Raw genomic sequence first — 21,073 nt, 5'->3', positions numbered from 1 at the left:
AAGTGAATCAGAGATGTTCCACAAGAATTCTTAGAGGCTGGTACATGTTGAACACCCTCAGGTGAATGAGGGATGCTTGTGACCATTTCCCATGGAGAATGCCCTGAGTTTTGGTGCCCAGTTTCCACTGTAGAGGTTGTTCAAAGCAAATGATGAGCTGAATCCACAAGGCACCCACTTTATTTACCTTGCCTAGTTTTTCAATATCTAGCTTGTTTGGTGAGCTTGGTCAGATGGGAGGTTGAATATTAATGAGGTGGATGGTTTTTCTTTATTCATTCACGGGATGAGAGTGTCACTGGCTAGGCCAGCATTTATAGTCAGTCAATAATTGCCCAGAGAGCAGTTCAGAGTCAACCACATTGCTGTTGGTCTGGAGTCACATGTAGGCCAGACCAGGTAAGGATGGCAGTTTCCTTCTCTAACAGAGATTAGTGAACCAGATGGGTTTTTCTGACAATCAGCAATGGATTCATGGCCATCATTAGACTCTTAATTCCAGAATTTTTTTTTTAAACAAGGCTTTTAGTCAACATTATTTCCTATCAAATTGGCATCTCGCCACCTGCCTAGTTAAAATCTCAGCACAGCGCTTGTGAAAAACATAAAAATTGGATCTTGAAGTCAAGAAGGCCCTTGCTGCATTTATCTCTCGATTTTGCCACACATCTCTCTATAGCCCATGTTAGTCAGGGTCCTACAAACCTGTGCCCATTGTAAAGTGGGAGAATGACAGTGCAAAACTTCCAAAGAACGGAGACAGGTTGATTGTGCAGGCAGATACAAGTATGAAGTGCTACGTTTTGGCAGGAAGATCATGGAGCTGTGATATTAAACATAGGATTTACTCCAAAAGTGGAGCAGGAGCAAAAGGACATAGGTGTATATCTGCTTAAGCAATTAAAGAGAATAAAACAGGTTGACAGCAGTTAATAAAGCATATGGTATCCTAGGCTTTATTAAGAGGAGCACAGAGTACAAGAAGGAGGAGTTCTGTTGATTTTCTATGAGATACAGATCCTGTTTGGCCTCAGGTGATGTACTGAATCCGTATTTTAGGAAGGATATGAAGGCATTGGAGAGAATGTGAAGAGGTTTGTGAGAGTGTGAAAAGGTTTGTGAGAATGTTTCCAGGGATGTGAAATTTCAGTCATGAAAATGGGCGGCACAGTGGTTCAGTGGTTAGCACTGCAGCCTAACAGTGCCAGGGACCCGGGTTCGATTCCAGCCTTAGGTGACTGTCTGTGCAGAGTTTGCACATTCTCCCCGTGTCTGTGTGGGTTTCCTCTGGGTGCTCCGGTTTCCTCCCACAGTCCAAAGATGTGCAAGTAAGGTGGATCGCCCATGCTAAATTGTCCGTAGTGTTTAGGGGGGTGGGTCTGGGTGGGATGCTCCAAGGGGCGGTGTGGACTTGTTGGGCTGAAGGGCCTGTTTCCACACTGTAAGGAATCTAATCTAAAAAAAGATAGACTGGAAAGCTCGGACTTAGGTGAAGACACAGTTAAAAAGAGATCTGAATAAGGTTTTCAAAATCAAGAGGGTTCTGGACAAATGTTTTTAATTATGAAAAGGATAAAGAATGAGATGCATGGAATTAAAATAATTACTAAGACAAGCAAAAGTGATATGGGGAAAGACGTCTTCAGGCTCTTGAATGCCCTGTCTATGAGAGTGCTGGAGACGGGTTCAACCGCGGGGAACTAGTTGATTATTTGTAAAGCAACAATGTACAGGGTTACAAGATGAAGTATCAAGAAAAGCAATAAGTCAGATGCTCATAGGCTGAATGGCCTCCTCAGTGCTGCAACAATTCTGAGTTTACTGCAGGATATTTTGGGTTACACCGTGACTGGTGTACCACACCAATCAGAATACATGAGGGTGGGGGCATGAAAATATCATTGGTGACCCAAGATCACCTGATGTAACAAGGATGATCTGGAGAGAAATGGGGTGGTATGGAATAGGTGTGGGGCAGTGAAGTGGAGTGAGAAGTAAAGCTTAGGGGCTATTAATTGCTGATGGGTGCCATGCTGCTATATTGGAGAACTGAGATGGGACTTCTAACCAGCCCACCTCTGCCCACCATCCTCAACATGGCTTGCAAAATGCAGAATAAAACCAAACCCTGTGTGAAGGACAATAGACAAAGAGGCCAGCAAAATTTCAACTGAAAGTATTCATTGGGGAAGACACAAAAATGCATGGTCCTGATTTTCCCAAGTCCAAAAGGAAATCTGGGTCATGGCTTTGGATAAGGAAAGTATGTTAATAAAAAATATGAGGACACACGACGCCAGATTATAGTCCAACAGGTTTATTTGAAATCACAAGCCTTCAGAGCGCTGCTCTTGCATCAGGTGAGGCACTAGACTATAACCTGGTGATTTCTGACTTTGTCCATCTCAGTCCAACATTGGCACCTCTCCACATTAACACCACAAACTGCAGGCTCAAAGTGGAGAGGATCTCCAAGGAGATTGCGCATTTCGACTGACCTCACCTGATGAAAGAGCAGAGCTCCAAAAGCTCGTGATTTCGAATAAACCTGTTGGACTATAACTTTGTGTTGCATGAGTTCCGACTTTGTCCACCCCAGTCCAACACCGGCATCTCCACATCAATACTAAATATCTAATGTTAATGTTTAAGAATATAACTGACAATGGTAAATTACCCTACAAACAGCACATAAAATCTTTAGTTTCTTACGATAAGAGGTATAGAATGGGGCGATGCATTCAACTAAATAGCACCTTTCCTATTGCAGTCATTGTGTAAAAAGTGTCACATTTGCCTTTCTGCCAGCCGTGTAAATATTACGTGGGATGGGCAATAGGAGCTGTGCAAGTGAAACAATGAAGACTACTTATAGCCTCAAGTTTTATATTTCCTAAAAGGAAATGATGAATAAATTTTGCATATCTGTTCTTAAGCTGGTAGATTCATGTGATAGACTCATAGTGTCCACTTTAAAAACTACTTTGAAAATCATTTTGTCAAACCAAATTTAACTGTCGGCACTGAAATACAATTTAATATATAAATTCCATGCAGTATATTAAAGAAAATAAAGTGAACATGCTACTTTGTAACAGTAAGCTTTCAAAATGATAAGGAAAATGTTCCTAAAGAGCATGAAATCATATTGAGCACATTAAACAGTGCTAAAGATATTCAGACAATGAAATAAAAGTATTTGACGTTATTTTGAAAAAAAGTTTTTTGGTGAACTCAACGGCAACTAAATGGATTAAAATTAACAAGGTAGTGGATTATTCTATTTCATTAGCAACAAAAATGTGTATCACAAGCATATGGTTAGTTCTTTCCAAGCCCTGAAGCTCTGTCTTGTTACACCTCTCTATGGAGACGTGAGGTCAGCTTTCTGACAGAGCCATCTGCCTTTACTGTGCATAGCTCCACTGAACATGCGAGATAAATATAGAGGATCATTCCACTCTATGCCAGGTCCTCGCCACTGCCCAAGCCTACAGACACAGATAGGCCACTGCACACTCCTCCAGTCCTTTAACAGGCAGAATAAAACCTATGTTCTACATTCAAGTAAATATATCTCCTCTGCAATGTCTTCAACAAAAACTGGAGTAAGAAAAGGAAACCAGCATAAAATTGTTCAAGTCATTGTCTTCTTTTCTGAAGACTGGATATCTATAATACACGGGACTTATTATAACAGGACGTTGGATTTCCAGTCTGGTCTGCAATCATAAGTCCAAAGGAAGAGGAGGAAATTCTACTTGGACTCCAACGGTAAGCCTACAATATTGCTTGCGGTTAGTGATTTGAGTAGTAATAATTTTACAATAAAATGTTGTGATAACATTTGAATAGAAAATACACGAGTAAAAACAATTTGTGAAAACTAATTGAAGGGCAGTACAGTATGTTACTGTCTGAGATTTCAAAGTAATAGCTTGTTTTTTCAGCCTGACTGAAGTGTTTTTATGGACAATTTTGTGCATTCCACCTGACATTTTAGACTAGATAGTGTGACTAGTATTATTTATCCCTTGGTTAACCACCGGTGTCTACACAAAATAGTCTATCAGGTCAACTTTACATTCAGTTAGAGTTTATAAGTAGGGGCTTCCTTTTCTTAATCCAGTTTTTGTTTCCAAATGCTGGGACCTTCAGTTATTTATTTAAATAATAACTAAATCCTTTCTGCAAGAGATATGGACAGAACAAATTCTTATTTGTTATTTAATACAACATTTTAGATTTGGTGTAAATTAAAGGAAGTTAATGCAAGGAAGTGAGAATTAGAATGATTGATGTCTTTCAAGTTAAAACACATTTGAATTTACTTTTATTTTCTATTGTAGCTAATAATCCATGTACATTTTCAGTGATCTATTTTCTTTGCGAATATCTTCATTTTAATGCTAATAGAGTAGAATACCATGTGTATTGTACACAAAGAATATCAAAGAGAAACTGGATAGAATTTTAAGATTGTGTGAAGTCTTATGAATTGAAAGAAATTGTTTTCCTGTTGTCAGTGGCTTATCTATTTGTGCGACGCAAAGTAAATGCAAGTAAATAAGCAATTTCAAATGCATTTTGTCTCAAAGTGTAGTCAACATATGGAGAAAATTGGTGAATATAAAAAAGACAAGTTGCTGTTTTCATACGTGGTTGAGCAGGAAATGCAAGGACTATAACAGAAATTTTAAAAATCTGGTAAACAAAAGACTCAAATTTGTTACATGTTATAAATGATACAGATAAATGTTTGAACAGAGTAAGCAGCTAAGACGGTTGAAATTTCTCTTGTTTGAAATATTTTATTAGGAAGCTTTTCACGGAGTTGGTGTGACACAGAACAGAACAAAAAATCTGCTCATACTGTGTTTATAAATACTTCAATCTGAAATCATCACAGCAATGGAATTAATTAGAAAAAGTGGCTAAGTGATTATATTTGTGTTGTGTTTAAATTATGAATACACCATTAATTACCCTAAAAATGTTTTGATTTGCAGTGTGATGTGAACTGTCCATTCTGCAGTTCTCAGGTGTCCATCTGCTCCTGGTGAAGTTAACCCTTCACCTGCTGATTGTTTTCATAAAGTTCAGATTGACATTGAATTATGGTTGTTGCCTTCACTTTTATAACATCTAGTAGAAAATGCAATCAAGTTACGAATTCATTAAACTGGAATTGTGCTATTAATAACATAACTAAAAGTCAAATCAGCAATAAATCAAGCCAAATTCTTGTGAATTCCCTTGAATTATATTTCACATTTTTACCTACAGAATTAACTCAGAAGTCCCAGTGGCTGGGTCTGTAAATTTTATCAAGTAAAAGCAATACATTATCAAGCACCTGCCAGTTTTCTGTATCTCACTATGCAAGAGTCTCACTGCTGGACTCCTGGTGAAGTTTGTCAAGTTATAATCTCTGTGCAGTATATGTAAATTAATCTATCCAAGTCAAATAATGAAAGCAAGGACAAATTTTTGCCAAATGAAGACACACCAGGAATAATGAAAACAACCTCAAAATTTTTTAGTTTATCATTATTCATGTTATTGTTAATAATCTATCAACTTAATTTGAGGTTTCATTTCCCACAACACAGTTGACAAAATTTAGACACCACAGGAGATTTTGCTGGATGATTTAAATACAGTGAATGTCAAAAACATTGAGCTATTTACTTTAAAAGGGAGGAAATTTTGGACAAGTTTCTAGTAGTTTGCATGTGCTCTATACCCGCCTGCTTCAACTTCAGTTGTTGAGCCCAAGCGCAGAAGAATCCTCACATAAATGTCCATGTTATTTCATAACTTTGAGGCAAAGTAATTACTTTGATCATTTGTGGGAAAGAACTAATCAATCTCTTTTTGTAAACGCAATCAAAAATGAGTGAAGCTAACATGGAACAGAGCTGAAACAATGGTACACAATAAGCTAACAGGATGTTGAATGATCCATTCTACCTCAACAATCCCAGAATTGGGATAACAAGGTACAGAGCTGAATGAACACAGCAGGCCAAGCAGCATCAGAGGAGCAGGAAAGCTGATGTTTCAGGTCTAGACCCTACTTTGATCCCAGAATTGAACTCTTTCTTCTTCTGAAAGAATGTTCAATAGTCAAATTTTCACAGTCTCACAATTCAGATATCAACAGATGGCAATCAACGTTAACCTCCCCAGAAAATGAAACTTCACTTTGTAAAAAAAATTAAGCTAAAGAATTCTACTTTTAAAAATAATAACTGCAGTTATATCAAGATCTACACTGTATACAGTTTATTACTTCAATGTATACCTGATTTCAGTTGAAAATTTAGAAGGCAAATTTTCTGTTTTATGTATTCCCAGGGTCTGCCTATTAGTAGACGTGGCAATATTAAGTGGTTCAAAAGCTCTGAAAAGATCTTCTTCCTTCAGTGAATATAGTTCTCATGGATGCACCTTACTGTCAGCAAAATAATTTTTCTGCAAGAAATCAACTCCATGATACCTGCAGACTGAAATAAACCATTGCCTTACTGTATCCGGTTTCCAGCAATGACCTGAATCTGTACAATTATGATTCCTTCAGGGCTAATCACTCTCATGAATTTAAACGACGTGATGGGTATCTGTCCTAAATAAGTCAGTCTTGTACTGAATGTAAAATGCATCACGCACTAAAGGAATATGATGATGAGTGCACTAGGCAATTGCTAAAGGTATATGATATTACATTTTGAACAGATGCCAACCTCTATGTGGCCTTGCAATTTGAACCACAATATTTGCATTTACATTTAGGTCTCCACGTTTTCGCTTTTAATGATTTTTATTGCTGACATACCTCTTCCATCAGCTGGAAATAGAGGCAGTTGGGCTAGAACTCACTTCCGATATAGAATCATTTCAGTTTTACTTTTAAGTTGGAAGTGTTACAAATGCAAGCTTATGTCAACTATTCAGAGAATCACAGAATCCCTACAGTGTGGAAACAGGCCATTCGGCCCAACAAGTCCACACCAACCCTCTGAAAAGCATCCCACCCAGACCCAACCCCATTCCTTTCACATAACCCTACATTTCCCACGGCTAACACATATAACCTATACATCCCTGAACACCACGGGCAGTTTAGCATGGCAAATCCACCTAGCCTGCACATCTTTGGACTGTGGGAGGAAATCAGAGCACCCAGAGGAAACCCACGCAGACACAAGGAGAACATGCAAACTCCACGGGGACAGTCACCTAAGGTGGGATTGAACCTAGGTCCCTAGCATTGTGAGGCAGCCGTACTAATCACTGAATCACCATGTCATTATGAGAGAATCAACAGCCACGGAATCAGCGCAGTACTTATTTTTCCAACTACATTAAGGCTTTCTAAATCCTCAAAGTTCTCAAGAGGAGTAAACAAGATGTGCTCTTTACTCACTCTAAATGGGTGTTGGAACATTTGGCAATGTTCCATTTGTTGGGAGGCAATGGTCTATTTGTGTTGTTACTAGACTGTTAATCCAGAGATCCAGATCTGGAGGCTCAGGTTCAAATCCTGCCACAGCAGATGGTGAAATTTGAATTTAAATTTTAAAAAATCTGGAGTTAGGAGTTTAATGGTGACTGTGAAGAGTAATTATTGGAAAAACCCATCTGGTTCACTACTGAAGGAAACTGCTATACCTGTCTGGCCTCCATGTAACGTCAGACCAAGAGCAATGTGGTTGACACGTAACTTCCCTCTGGGGCAATTAGGAATGGGTAATTAACGTTGACCTGGCCAGTGACACCCACATCCCATGAATGAATAAGTAAAAGATCCCTGCCTCAGGAAATCCAACCCAATCATGGCAGTGGAAATAAATGCAAGTGAAAAAGTGTAAAGGAATTTAAAAATCTAAAAGTTGCTTACATGTAAATCACTCCCCAGCTTGATGAAGCTAACTTTGCTTTGGCTTAAATGCTATTTAAGCATTTCCTGTTTTTATTGCAGATTGGTACTGCATTTGCCCTCCTCAGCCCTAATCTCCAGGTCAGTTTCAACCCCAGCACCCACCACTACCACTGTCACACTCTGGGCACTACTTAGCATTGCACAAACCGCAACTCAAGCTTCCACTGCTCGAAGGTGTTGCTGACAACAATATCTGTATAGGAATAAAGTCTGAGGTCAACATCCAGGCTCCTCAGGCCTCATTGTGTGCAGAATAAGGGCCTAAATATAGGCATCCAAAATTGCTGGACAATTCAACTTTGTTGCCCTTTACTTCAGCTGAGAACCACTGATTCCAATGCAATTACCAATGATATGAAGACGGAAAATCTTGAATTTTAGCATTTCTGTTACAAAATACGTAATTTTCCTACTAAACATATATTATCTATTACTGTTGGAGATACACAAGAAGCAGAATGAGCAATTTGTCTTGTAATGCACAAATTATTGCCTAATGATTAAAAAAACATATTTTTCCCTATCTCTAAAATCTCTTTGATTGTTCTCCCCATTTTTCTTCAAAGAGATCAGCTGTCTTCCAGCCACATCTGACTGATGCACACTGGTCATGTTTATGGGCTTTGGAATGGGGACTATTGGCAGGTTTCTCACAGCTGAGTTCATTCTGCTTCAAGCTGACATCTACACACTGAAAAACACAAATTCAGCACAATCAATCAAGAGCAGCAACCGTGGCTAATTTTCCTTTTAGCCCTGTGAAAAACCCAGCATAACACTAAGATCACATAACTCAGTGCAATGAAGGGCTGGTCCTGGAATTTTTCTGCTATTCAACTCAGTATCGTATCACACTGTGTAATAATCCCTCCCCTTTCTTCAATCCGGTTTCCTTCTTTTTTCCCTCCAGGGCTAGGTTTACTGAAAACTGTTTCCTCCATTTATTCCCCTTCTAATTTCATCACGCTGTACACTGTCTGCTTCCAGGCCTTTGCTAATTTATTTAAGAAGTAATCTCTCTCAGTCATCCAAATGTGTATCTGGAAGTCCTGGCTGCTTTTACTTATTGTTAATCATACACCATTAATATTCAACATATTAATCACATATTCATAGTTTTGGATAATCTATGAATTCTCTGATAAGAACTCCTAAAAATATACCAAATACAATGCATATAGCTTGCAACCTGCTCGATTTTCTTTGCTACAATACGTAGGTGGAGGAAGAGCATGTTTGATCAGGAGTTAGAACTAAAACAGCTACATTAAATGGCATTGGTCCCAGGTGCAGCTCAGCCCAAACAACATTGTTTGACTTGAGTGAAGATGACCCTATAGCTATACGCAGTTATTTTCAAAGTCTTAGGCAACATGATTAGATCAAGGGAAGAATTCCCCTACAAAAGCAATTTGGTTTCTGTCGATGATGATGGCTGAAGTACAAATCATTTCAGTTTGGCTTTCTCTTTCTTATACTTGATATTCCCATATGGGGATGTGGAGGGAAGAAGAAATAGGAAAAGTAACAGCTTGGCAGCCTGTGGGATATCAGGCATCACTGTCAGCCAATTGGGATTTAATGATGCCTCTCAAACTGTGGGGCCACAATGCTTTATTTAACCATCCTTGGAACATTTGATGGAATTCACTTGTGGAAGTCATATTTGAGACAAAAGAAGAAATTCCTGTAATTCACAGGAAACTCACAGCCAAAACTTAGCATTCTTGCAGCCAGGCCATACCTCTTTGAATCTAAACTAAGCAAACATTAGGATATACAAATCTCGGGCAAAAACAGTCATGATATGACAAGAGATTCTCTCAGAGTGATACATGCAGTGAGAAATAACAGATGGGAAGAATATAGGGGACAACGCAAGAAGGTATTGAAATGCAATAATGTAATGAATCATTTTGGATTACAATAGCATATTATCCACCTTGTGCAGCAGAAAGCAACTAACAACTCATTTTGTCATTAAAGAAGTCAAATCAGGTATGAAGAACAAAACAGTAAGGTAATGAGCTGTCAGGCGAAATGGTGCAGGCTAGTACAATTATAACATTTAAAAGGCATTTGGATGGGTATATGATGAGGAACAGTTTTGAGGGATAGGGGCCAAATGCTGGCAAATGGGACTAGGTTTATTTAGGATATGTGGCTGGCACTGACAAGTTGGCCCGAAGGGTCTGTTTCCGTACTGTATACTACTCTACCACCAGCTGGTTGAATTTGGACAAACTTTCCAATTATATTACTGGCTTTTAAAGATTAATAATATACTAAATGGAGTTAATAATACAAACGTCAGCTCTTTCCAAAGTGCTCCAGTACTGTACAGCATAATTTAGTCAGAACAAATATCTCAACATGTGTAAGGTCCACCCTGAATTGACCCCTGTGCGCTCAGATGTCCCCTGTACAGTATTAGCAGCTGAGTGCTTGGTTCAGATTTCAGGCCTAATGCTGTGAATGTACTTAACACCTGCTGTTCATTGATAAAGGGCCAGCACTCTGTCCAAAAGCAAGCTGCAAGAACATGGATTTTATTGATCTGTTGTTCACAAGCCAGGTGTCGTTTGTTCTACCAGGCATAGAAATAGCCCCCAGCACCATGTGACAGGTGCAGCAAAGTCAGGAATAGTGAATGGGGCAAATGACCTTTTCCTAAATGTTACATGAAAGGATTGATTCTGTTAAGAATATATCTCATGACAGATGTTCTCTCCCCCTCCCTCACCTAAATTATATTCTATGTGGAAGTTTAGGATGGCTTCAAACATAAAAAAAGGGATGAAATATGAGTCTTTTATCCTTTACAGAATTTAGTTTTGGAGGTATTTGAAATATTTTTCCCTGCATTTCTAAAAACAACCTTATGTACACCACGTAAAAATGAACTGCCCTGTTTTAAAGACTGAATGTCAAAGAGGTCAGAAGGTCATGTGGTCAACATTCATTCGAAAGAAATGACTTGGTTCTTGTGCAACTCATAGCAATTCAATTTTTGCAATAATTTACCCTTCACTTACGGATGTAGTTGGTTATCATCTATTCCAGGCACAGCCACGTGCCTGTAAAACTGAGGGAACAAGATATCATTTTTACCCCCTTGAATTCTGAGTGTTTATATATTTACTCCAATTTGATTACATAGATTATCTTTGTGAGTTCCAGGTCCTGCTAAAATGACTCTCTATTTGAGGGATGCAGGGATAAACCCAGCCTCTTTTCATGACTGCAGATTGTCTTCTTGAACCCACTGCCTCTGTCCTCTTCCTACTCACTTCCAAAAATAAATGAGGAGCTCCCAGGTTTCTTTTCTATTAAGATTGAGGCAATTCAATCAGCTGTCCCTACCATGTCTATTCCTATCACTTGCCTGTCTGGCCAAACTTTCTTCAATGTTTCCCCTCATCTCGGCCTGTAGGTCTTATTTATGTTTCTCAGCTTCTATGACTGGCCACAAACCCTTCGCCCTGCCACCCTAACCAAGAATATTGCATTCTTTGAGCTCAGTTCCTTTTGTTCAATCCTATTCTAATAAACAGTTGACTGCCCAACCTCCCCTTCAGGCTGCCATATTAGAATTATTAATGGTTCTTCTCTCCATTAAAATTACAGCCATCACAACTCTCCTCAAAAATAAACCTGCTTTCAATCTTCCTCTCCTCTCCAAAGTCTTTGAATATGTTTTCTCTCCCAAATCTGTTCTAAGATTTCCTAGAACTTAATGTTCAAATCCATACAATCTTGTTTCCATTCCATCTAAAGTGATAAAACAGTTTTTCATCAAAATAATAAATGACAATGAAATTAAGTGCGACAAAGATACCCACAACCTTTGACGAGGGTGATCCCACCATCCTATTCGAATATCTCTCCACTACTGTCCAGCTGAGTGGGGCTGCTATTGTCTGGTTGCTTTCTGATTGAAAAGAAGCTGGAGAATCACTGGCAATAACTTCACTTCCTACTCCCGCACCATTACCACTGACTGATCCTCTCTGATTGCTTATCCCTCCTCTGCTGTTCGGTAATATCACCAAAAGCAGAGCATTAATTCTCACTGTTCACTGATGGCACACAGCTCGCCCTCATCACTATTTCTCTTGCCTCCTTCACTGTTGCTAAATCGCCTCACAACTTGTTCAACATCCAGAATTAGATGAGCAGAAATTTCCTGCAGTTAACTATTTGGAAGGCTGAAGCCGCTGCTTTTGGTCGTCACTCCAAACTCTAGCTACTGACACCATCCCACTCCCAGGCCATAGCCTGCCCTAAGCCATTCTCTTTGCAACATCTGCGTCACATCTGACCCTGAGATGTGCTTCTGATCTCAATGCATGTCAACTCTAAGACTATCTATTTCCATCTTGATAAAGCTGTTTAACAATGTCCTGTCTCAGCTAATCTACTGCTGAAGCCCTCATCCATGCTTTTGTTGCCCCCTAGACTCAACTTCTTCAAAGCTCTCCCACATCCCAGAATTAAGCTTAGGGTCATGCATAACTGTACTATCCTTGTGTCTTAAGTCACAGCAAGTCACACTCCCCTACTGTAAATAGAATATCCTTTATCGTCACTTGTAAACTAGTACAGGAGTACGGGAATACTGTGAAAGGTTTTTACAGTGCTGCCCTTTAATGGTGCCATTTTAGGTACAAGTACCTAGACAAAATCTTACAGAGGGGAAAAAAATTATACATAAGAGGATTGAAAGGTAAGGATTTACATGACAATTCGATAAGAGTACCAAACAGCAGCAGCACAGCATGTGGTGCCAGGCCCAAGTCTAACAACTCTCCAATATCACACCAGCCTTCAGCCTGCTCCTCACCAGCACTCAGCAGCAACTCAGGTAAGTCGCGCTTTACGGGGATTCATGTCTTTGCGGTGCTCTGAGACTTGGGATTTCCCACGCGGTGTTCCAGGGCTCGCAGCCCACATACTGTAACGGCTCGTTCCTTGCGCGGTACAGGCTCATTCCCTGTGCTGCTCCTGAGCTCACAGCCCACATACTGTACTGGCTCGTACCTTGCACTGTACAGGCTCATTCCCTGTGCTGCTCCTGAGCTCACAGCCCACGTGCTGTATGGGCTCGTACCTTGCGCTATACAGGCTCATTCCCTGTGCTGCTCTGGGGCTCGCAGCCCAATACTGTACCGGCTCGTTCCTTGCACTATACAGGCTCATTCCCTGTGCTGCTCCAGGGCTCGCAACCCACATACTGTACCGGCTCGTTCCTTGTGCTGTACAGGCTCATTCCCTGTGCTGTTCCTGGGCTCACAGCCCACATGCTGTACCGGCTCGTTCCTTGCGCTGTACAGGCTCATTCCCTGTGCTGCTCCAGGGCTCACAGCCCACGTACTGTACTGGCTCGTTCCTTGCGCTGTACAGGCTCATTCCCTGTGCTGCTCCTGAGCTAACAGCCCACATGCTGTACCGGCTCGTACCTTGCGCTGTACAAGCTCATTCCCTGTGCTGCTCTGGGGCTCACAGCCCACATGCTGTACCAGCTCGTACATTGCGCTGTACAGGCTCATTCCCTGTGCTGCTCCGGGGCTCGCAGCCCACATAAAGTACCGGCTCGTTCCTTGCACTGTACAGGCTCATTCCCCGTGCTGCTCCGGGGCTCACAGCCCACGTACTGTACTGGCTCGTTCCTTGCGCTGTACAGGCTCATTCCCTGTGCTGCTCCTGAGCTCGCAGCTCAAGTGCTGCTCCAGGACACGCAGCTCACGCGGTGTTCCAGCTTGTTCCCCAGACTTGTTGCTGCCGGCATGTGCCGGCATTTGTCTCCTCTGCTGAGGGGAGATGATGGGAGGGAAGAACAAAAGAGAGAGAAAAAAACAAGGAAACGAAAGAAAAAGAATGGGCAGAGCAGAATAGCTCTGGCAGGAGCATCCTACACTGCCACAACTTTGGCTCCTGATCAAGCAAAATTCATGATTTTACAATTGTCATCCTTGTTTTCAAATCCCTCGGTAGGCTTTGCTCCTCCCTGCATCTGCAATTTCCTCCATCCTCACAATCCTCTAAGATATCTGCATTCCTCTAATTCTGGCCTCCAATAAGGACTGTACTACTGGTGGCAGTGTCTTCGATTATCGTAGTCCCAAGCTCTAGAATACCCTCCCTACCTATCGACACCTTTCTACTTGGCTTTCTTCCTTGAAGACACTTCATCATCATAGAATCCCTACAGTTTGGAAACAGGGCCTTTGGCCCAACAAGTCCACACTTACCCTCAAGGCATCCTGCTCAGACCAACCCCCTCCATAACCCACCTAATCTGCACATCCCTGAACACTATAGGCAATTTAGCATGACCAAGCCACCTAACTTGCACATCTTTGAACTGGGGGAGGAAATCAGAGCCCCCGGAGGATACGCATGCAGACACAGGGAGAATTTGCAGACTCCACAGAGACAGTCGCCCGAGGGTAGAATCGAACGTGGGTCCCTGGTGCTGTGAGGCAGCAGTGCTGAACCATTAAAATCTTTAACCAAGCTTTTGATCATTTGACATCTCTTCATATGGCTAGTGTCATATTTTGTTTGATAATGCTCCTGTGAAGCCCCGTGGGACTTTTCATTACATTAAAAGCTCAGTGTGGCAGGGACCATCACTCTGTCCTAATAGATCTGTAGCTTGATCCATATGTGGTATATCTATCATGGAGAAAAAGGCACTGGTTGAAACCCGATGAACTATTCCAGGAGAGTGTAGATGCATTTCAGTTTGCAAAGAGAGCTGATTCAGTCTCTAAAGGTGAGATTAAATGCCTTACCCATTCATGCAAATACGCTTGCATAACACATATCTGGTTTCTGATGCTATCATCATCAGAATACATTGAAACTCTTCTCCTAGAATCAATCTATTTATAATCGTAAGGAAACTCCAAGTTTAGCAACCGTTACTTTGAAAAGCTGCGCTGCTGGCTTTTGATATGACCACTGTGATATATCTCTTTCATTTTAATCTTCTTTCCACTTTGCAGTCGGAAACTGAGCAACAGTTCATGAAGTAAACAAAACAAAGCAGCATTTCTTGGCACAGGAACATTTTTTTTAATATAGCATACAGTGACAAAATGTTCTTTTTCTTGTTGGGATCTGACAGCCCTAAGTACAGCAATGGAAAACTGCAGAAGTTGCTTATACAATATCACTGAATTCACAGCACTCGGCCATTGCATTTACATGTGTTTGTAACCCAGAACACCAGGCGAAGAGGCAAGAAAATGCCATTTTCAGCTAGTCCTTAGATCCATACCATGAGAGTTATACCAGGACTAGAAATGATATCATTAGGTGTGTACTTAGCACTGGTAATGAATAAATAAGAAGCAAGCGAGTTTTGAGAAGATTTGTAGCTCAGGTTGAGGTTCTGGATGTGAGTTTGCTCGCTGAGCTGGAAGGTTAGTTTTCAGACGTTTCATCACCATTCTAGGTAACATCATCAGTAAGCCTCTGACGAAGTGCTGGTGTTATGTCCCGCTTTCTATTTTTCTGGTTAGGTTTCCTTGGGTTGGTGATGTCATTTCCTGCATTGGTGATGTCATTTCCTGTTCTTTTTCTCAGGGGATGGTAGATTGGCTCAAAATCAATGTGTTTGTTGATGGAGTTCCGGTTGGAATGCCATGGTTCGAGGAATTCTCGTTTGTGTCTCTGTTTGGCTTGTCCTAGGATGGATGTGTTGTCCCAATCAAAGTGGTGTCCTTCCTCATCTGTGTGTAAGGATACGAGTGATAGTGGGTCATGTTGTTTTGTGGCTAGTTGATGTTCATGTATCCTGGTGGCTAGCTTTCTGCCAGTTTGTCCAATGTAGTGTTTGTCACAGTTCTTGTAAGGTATTTTGTAGATGACGTTTGTTTTATTTGTTTTCTGTATAGGGTCTTTTAAGTTCATTAGCTGCTGTTTTAGTGTGTTGGTGGGTTTGTGGGCTACCCTGATGCCAAGAGGTCCAAGTAGTCTGGCAGTCATTTCGGAAATGTCTCAGGAATTCCTCAGCAATAAACCCAAACAAACAGACAAAACGGGCTCAGAAACCATAACCACTCTCCCCTACATCAAAGACATTTCCAAAATGACTGCCAGACTACTCGGACCTCTTGGCATCAGGGTAGCCCCCCACAAACCCACCAACACACCAAAACAGCAGCTAATGAACTTAAAAGACCCTATACAGACAGCAAGCAAAACGAACGTCATCTACAAAATACCTTGCAAGAACTGTGACAAACACTACAGTGGACAAACTGGCAGAAAGCTAGCCACCAGGATACATGAACATCAGCTAGCCACAAAACGACATGACCCACTATCACTCGTATCCTTACATACAGATGAGGAAGGACACCACTTTGATTGGGACAACACATCCATCCTAGGACAAGCCAAACAGAGACATGCACAAGAATTCCTAGAAGCATGGCATTCCGACCGGAACTCCATCAACAAACACACTGGCTCCAAATCAATCTACCATCCCCTGAGAAAAAGAACAGGAAATGGCATCACCAATGCAGGAAATGACATCACCAGCCCAAGGAAACCTAACCAGAAAAAAAGAAAGTGGGACATAACACCTGCTTCGTTGGAGGCTCACTGATGATGTTACCTAGAATGGTGACTGATTGTCTCGGAACAAACCTTCCAGCTCAGTGAGCCAGCTTACATCCAGAACAAAATAAAGACCCACTCTTTTGTGGACCGAGAGGAGGAGAGCGCTGTGTTGGAGGTCGAAGAAAGACGTCGGGTTGGCTGTGCACCCTTGCAACCAGTGGATCTTAATGCTGGCTTTGGCCTAACGCTGGTTCAGGGGAGCAGCCAACCTGCAACGATGGCTGCGGCAAGTGCTCGTGCCCCAGGTCAGGGGGTCCGGAACACCATCCATGTTTCCGTGAAGAAGGTGGATGAAGGTGCACCTGTGGACCGCACCTTCTTCGTGAAGAGGGTCCTGTTGGACTGTTGTGGATTCGCTGCTGCGGACATTTACTGCCTGCAGGATTTCCCCGGAGGAGGTTTTTACAATGTAACCTTCAGGAGTGCCAAGGTTTGCGAACGCTTCCTGGAGGTTTTCAAGGAGAAAGGAGGTGAGGGCCCCTCTCTGTATTGACCGCTGTCCCGCTGTTTGTGATGCCAGCGCAGAGGAGCTGTATGGTGACTGTACACATGTACAACCCGCATGTGCCAGCAGTTGATGTCCTGACCTTCCTTGGAAGGTACGTGAAGGTGGAAGGGGACCTAACCGACATCATGGACCCCTTTGGCATCTGGACCAGTAAGAGGCAGGTCAAGGTGACGCTGAAGATGGGCGCGGACGGGAACATTGTACACCCACCGTCCAGCTTCACGATCGGCAGGAGCAAAGGCTACCTGACCTACTCAGGGAAACCTAAAGTCTGTCATGCCTGTGGTAGGGCAGGTCACGTGGCGGCTGACTGCAAAGCCACCATCTGCAGGAACTGCAGGGAGGAGGGACACCTTGCAAAGGATTGCCCACAAGAGAAAAGCTGCAACCTTTGCGGGGAAGCAGGCCACCTCTATAGGGCATGCCCGCGGCGGGGGACCACCTATGCCCAGGTCGCCGGCAGGGGCAATGCAGGGCCAGCCCCCCCCGGAACAGAGGAAGGCGCCAGGGCCCTGCAAGGACCCCACTAATGTGCAGGAGGGCCAGGTCGTGCAGGAGGGCCCAGGCCCGCAGGATGGGCCCGAGGCCAGCAAAGTGCCCCTGCAGGCTCCGCTCCCCTCCGACAACCCGGAGTCGATGGAGGCGGCGAAAGGCGACCCAGGGGAGTAGACGACGGTCCGGAAAGCGAGGAGGAAGGCGCGTCGGCGGGCCCAGGAACCGCAACCATCAGGCGGGAAGAGGCAGCTACAGGGGGGCTATAAGAGCTCCTCTGACGAGGGAGATTTGGAGGGGGCCCGCCCAAAGCAGAAGCTAAAGATCTCAAGGGAGAACGAAAGCAGCACCCCGCTTCCAGGTGACGGGAGGCATCCTGAGGCTCCCTCCGACACCCAGTCACGTGCCGCTGGGACCCTGGAGGGCCCCCCGGAACTTCCAGGCAGGAAGGAGGAAACAGCGCGTCCCCAGCCTGGCCCAGAGCCGAAATCTCCTGCCTCCGTACCCCCAACGGGGGCATGCCAGCCGGAAGGCAGCACGGACGGTTTCCTCAGCCCAGAGAGCGTCCAGCAGTTAGCCCGGGCAATGGGCATGAAGGGACAGATGGAGGGGCTGGACCTTGGACTTGGGGAGGGCTGCGGTCACTGCCCACAATGGGGGTACGAGTTGCGAGCATTAATGTGCGCAGCGTCAAGTCCACCGCAAGATGTGTATCCACGTTGGCCTACCTGACCACCATCAAAGCGGACCTCCTGTTTCTGCAGGAGTGCGGGATACCGCACCTCGGCAGGTTATGGGAAATGGTCCGGTGCCTGGACCTGTGGGCCTTCGATCTGGTCGGGGGGGTAACGACTGTCGCTCCTCGGGCCTGGCTATTCTGCTGCGGGGGCGCAACTTCACCATCTCTCAAGTTCAGGAGGTGGTGGGGGGGGCGCCTCCTAGTGGCTGACATCACCTACAGGAACGCTCCCCTGAGGCTGATCAACGTGTACGCCCCAGTGGTACGGAATGAGCGGTTGGCCGTCCTGCAGCGGCTTCCACCCCTGCTGGCTACGTCCAGGCCGGTCATCCTAGGCGGAGACTTCAACTGCATCATCGATGCAAATGGAAGATCTGGCGTGGGGACAGCGGGTGGGGGGAGTCAACTGGATGTCACGTCCAGATTCCTGATGGGCACGGTGAAGGACGCCAAGCTGCTCGATGTCTTCAGCACCCCTGCAGATGGAGCGCAGTGGAGGTGTACCTGGTCGCGGCCAGACGGGTCTATCCGCTCAAGGATAGACTTCCTGTTTGTGTCACGGGCATTCTCGGTCAGGTCCACCGGCATCGAGCCGGTGTTCTTCTCTGACCACTGCCTCCTGTTGGCCGACTGTCACTTACAGGACGACCAGCCGGCTGGCAAGGGGACGTGGAAGCTCAGCACAACTCTGTTGACCCCAGAGAACGTCGAGGAGCTTAAGATGGAGTACACCGGTTGGAGAACCTTGAAACCCCTCTTTGAGACTGGTGGGAGACGGTGAAGGAGAACATCAAGAGGTTCTTTGTCCTCAAGGGTGTTCGGAAGGCGAGAGAGAGAGAGGTGGGGAAAGCTGTCGCGACTCCAGAACAGGGTGCAGAACCTGCTCCTTCTACAGTTGATGGGGGTCGATGTCATGGAGAACCTCCTCCAGGTGAGGGGCCAGCAAGCCTCGCTCTTCGCCGCAAAGGCCTCCAGGATAATCTTCCGGTCCAGGGTCCACTCCGTGGAGCAGGGCGAGATGTGCTCGCGTTTCTTCTTTCAGAAGGTGCACAAAGAGAGCTCTGTGCTTAGCTGGCTGAAGGAGGACGACGGCTCGGTGACGTCGTCTCGGCCCGACATTTTGAGGATCAGCAGATCCTTCTATGCCAGACTGTACGACACGAAGCCCATGGACAGCACGGCCTCCGAGTCGTTCCTGTCGTCTATCACGGAGGTCTTAGATGATGGCACAAGGGAGTGGCTGGACCGGCCGATATCCCTGGATGAGCTGACCAGAGCTCTTAAGTCCTTGGAGAGGAATAAGACTCCCGGGAGTGATGGCTTACCAGTCGAGCTTTATTCCGCTCTGTGGGACCTGGTCGGCCAGGACCTGCTGGAGGTGTACGATAGTGCGCTTCGGGCAAGAGAAATGTGCAAATCCATGAGAAAGGGCATCATCACCCTCATTTACAAGAGGAAGGGGGAGAGGGAAGAAATTAAGAATTGGCTTCCCATTTCACTATTGAACGTGGACTACAAAATCCTGGCCAAGGTCATAGCCAACCGGGTCAGGTCTGTCCTGGAGTCAGTGATTCACCCTGACCGAACCCGTGCTGTGCCGGGCAGGAAGATCGCTGAGAGCCTCGCGCTCATCAGGGATACGATCGCCTACGTGCAGGACAGGCGGGTGGACACCTGCCTCGTCAGCCTGGACCAGGAGAAGGCCTTCGACAGGGTCTCTCATGCTTACATGAGGGATGTCCTCTCCAAATTCGGGGTTCGGGGAGGGCATCTGCAATTGGATCCGGCTGCTCTACACCAACATCGTTAGCGCAGTCTCGATCAACAGGTGGGAATCGGACAGTTTTCCCGTCAGATCTGGAGTCAGGCAGGGCTGCCCGCTCTCTCCTGCCTTATTCGTGTGCTGTGTGGAGCCCTTCGCCGCATCCATCAGGAAGGACGTGAGCCTGAAGGCCGTGACTATCCCAGGCAGCGGAGGCATTCAGGTCAAGACTTCCCTTTACACGGACGACGTCGCCGTCTTCTGCACCGATCGTCAGTCGGTGAGTAGGCTGTTGGACATCTGCAGCCAGTTTGAACTGGCCTCGGGTGACAAAGTCAATAGGGGTAAGAGCGAGGTCATATTCTTCAGGAACTGGGACGACCGCTCCTTCATCCCCTTCACCATCAGGACAGACTACCTGAAGGTGCTGGGTGTTTGGTTCGGTGGAGCTGGGGCGTGCACTAAGACTTGGGAGGAGCGTACCACCAAACTGAAGCAGAAGCTGGGCAGGTGGACGCTCCGGTCACCCTCCATCGCTGGTAAGAACCTGGTTGTCAGGTGCGAGGGGCTTTCGGTACTGTTGTATGTGGCGCAGGCCTGGCCTATTCCCTGGGCCTGCGCCGCTGCGGTCACCCGGGCCATCTTCCACTTCATTTGGGGGTCGAGGATGGACCGGTTCTGCAGGGACACCATGTACAAAGACCTAGAAAATGGGGGAAAGGGCATACCGAACGCCACCCTTGCCCTGACGGCTACCTTTGTGTGCGGCTGCATCAAGCTGTGCGTAGATCCTCAGTACACAAACACCAAGTGTCACTACTTACTGAGGCTCTACCTATCCCCGGTGTTGCGAAGGATGGGCCTGGCCTCGTTGCCACGGAACGCTCCGAGTAGTTGGACCATTCCGTACCACCTGTCCTTCGTGGAGAAATTTTTGAAAGGAAACACCTTTGACCACAAAGCCGTCAGGCAGTGGTCAGCACGTAGTAT

General features: G+C 44.8%; 2 protein-coding genes across 6 annotated transcripts in view; one reads left to right on the top strand and one right to left on the bottom strand.

Moving 5' to 3' along the window:
* The window catches only part of cmss1 (cms1 ribosomal small subunit homolog), a 323,071-nt gene that overhangs the window by 61,161 nt on the left and 240,837 nt on the right, over positions 1-21,073 (bottom strand). The gene's annotated exons all lie outside the window — the stretch shown is intronic.
* Positions 3,471-21,073, top strand: part of filip1l (filamin A interacting protein 1-like) — a 245,810-nt gene continuing 228,207 nt past the window's right edge. The window contains exon 1 of the mRNA XM_048540835.2: positions 3,471-3,774. The gene's annotated coding sequence lies outside the window, so the exon portion shown is untranslated. The remainder of the gene's footprint in view (positions 3,775-21,073) is intronic.

Source organism: Stegostoma tigrinum, chromosome 12 (assembly GCF_030684315.1).
Source record: "Stegostoma tigrinum isolate sSteTig4 chromosome 12, sSteTig4.hap1, whole genome shotgun sequence".
Taxonomy (NCBI): Eukaryota; Metazoa; Chordata; class Chondrichthyes; order Orectolobiformes; family Stegostomatidae; genus Stegostoma; species Stegostoma tigrinum.
This window is presented reverse-complemented; position numbering and strand designations above follow the sequence as displayed.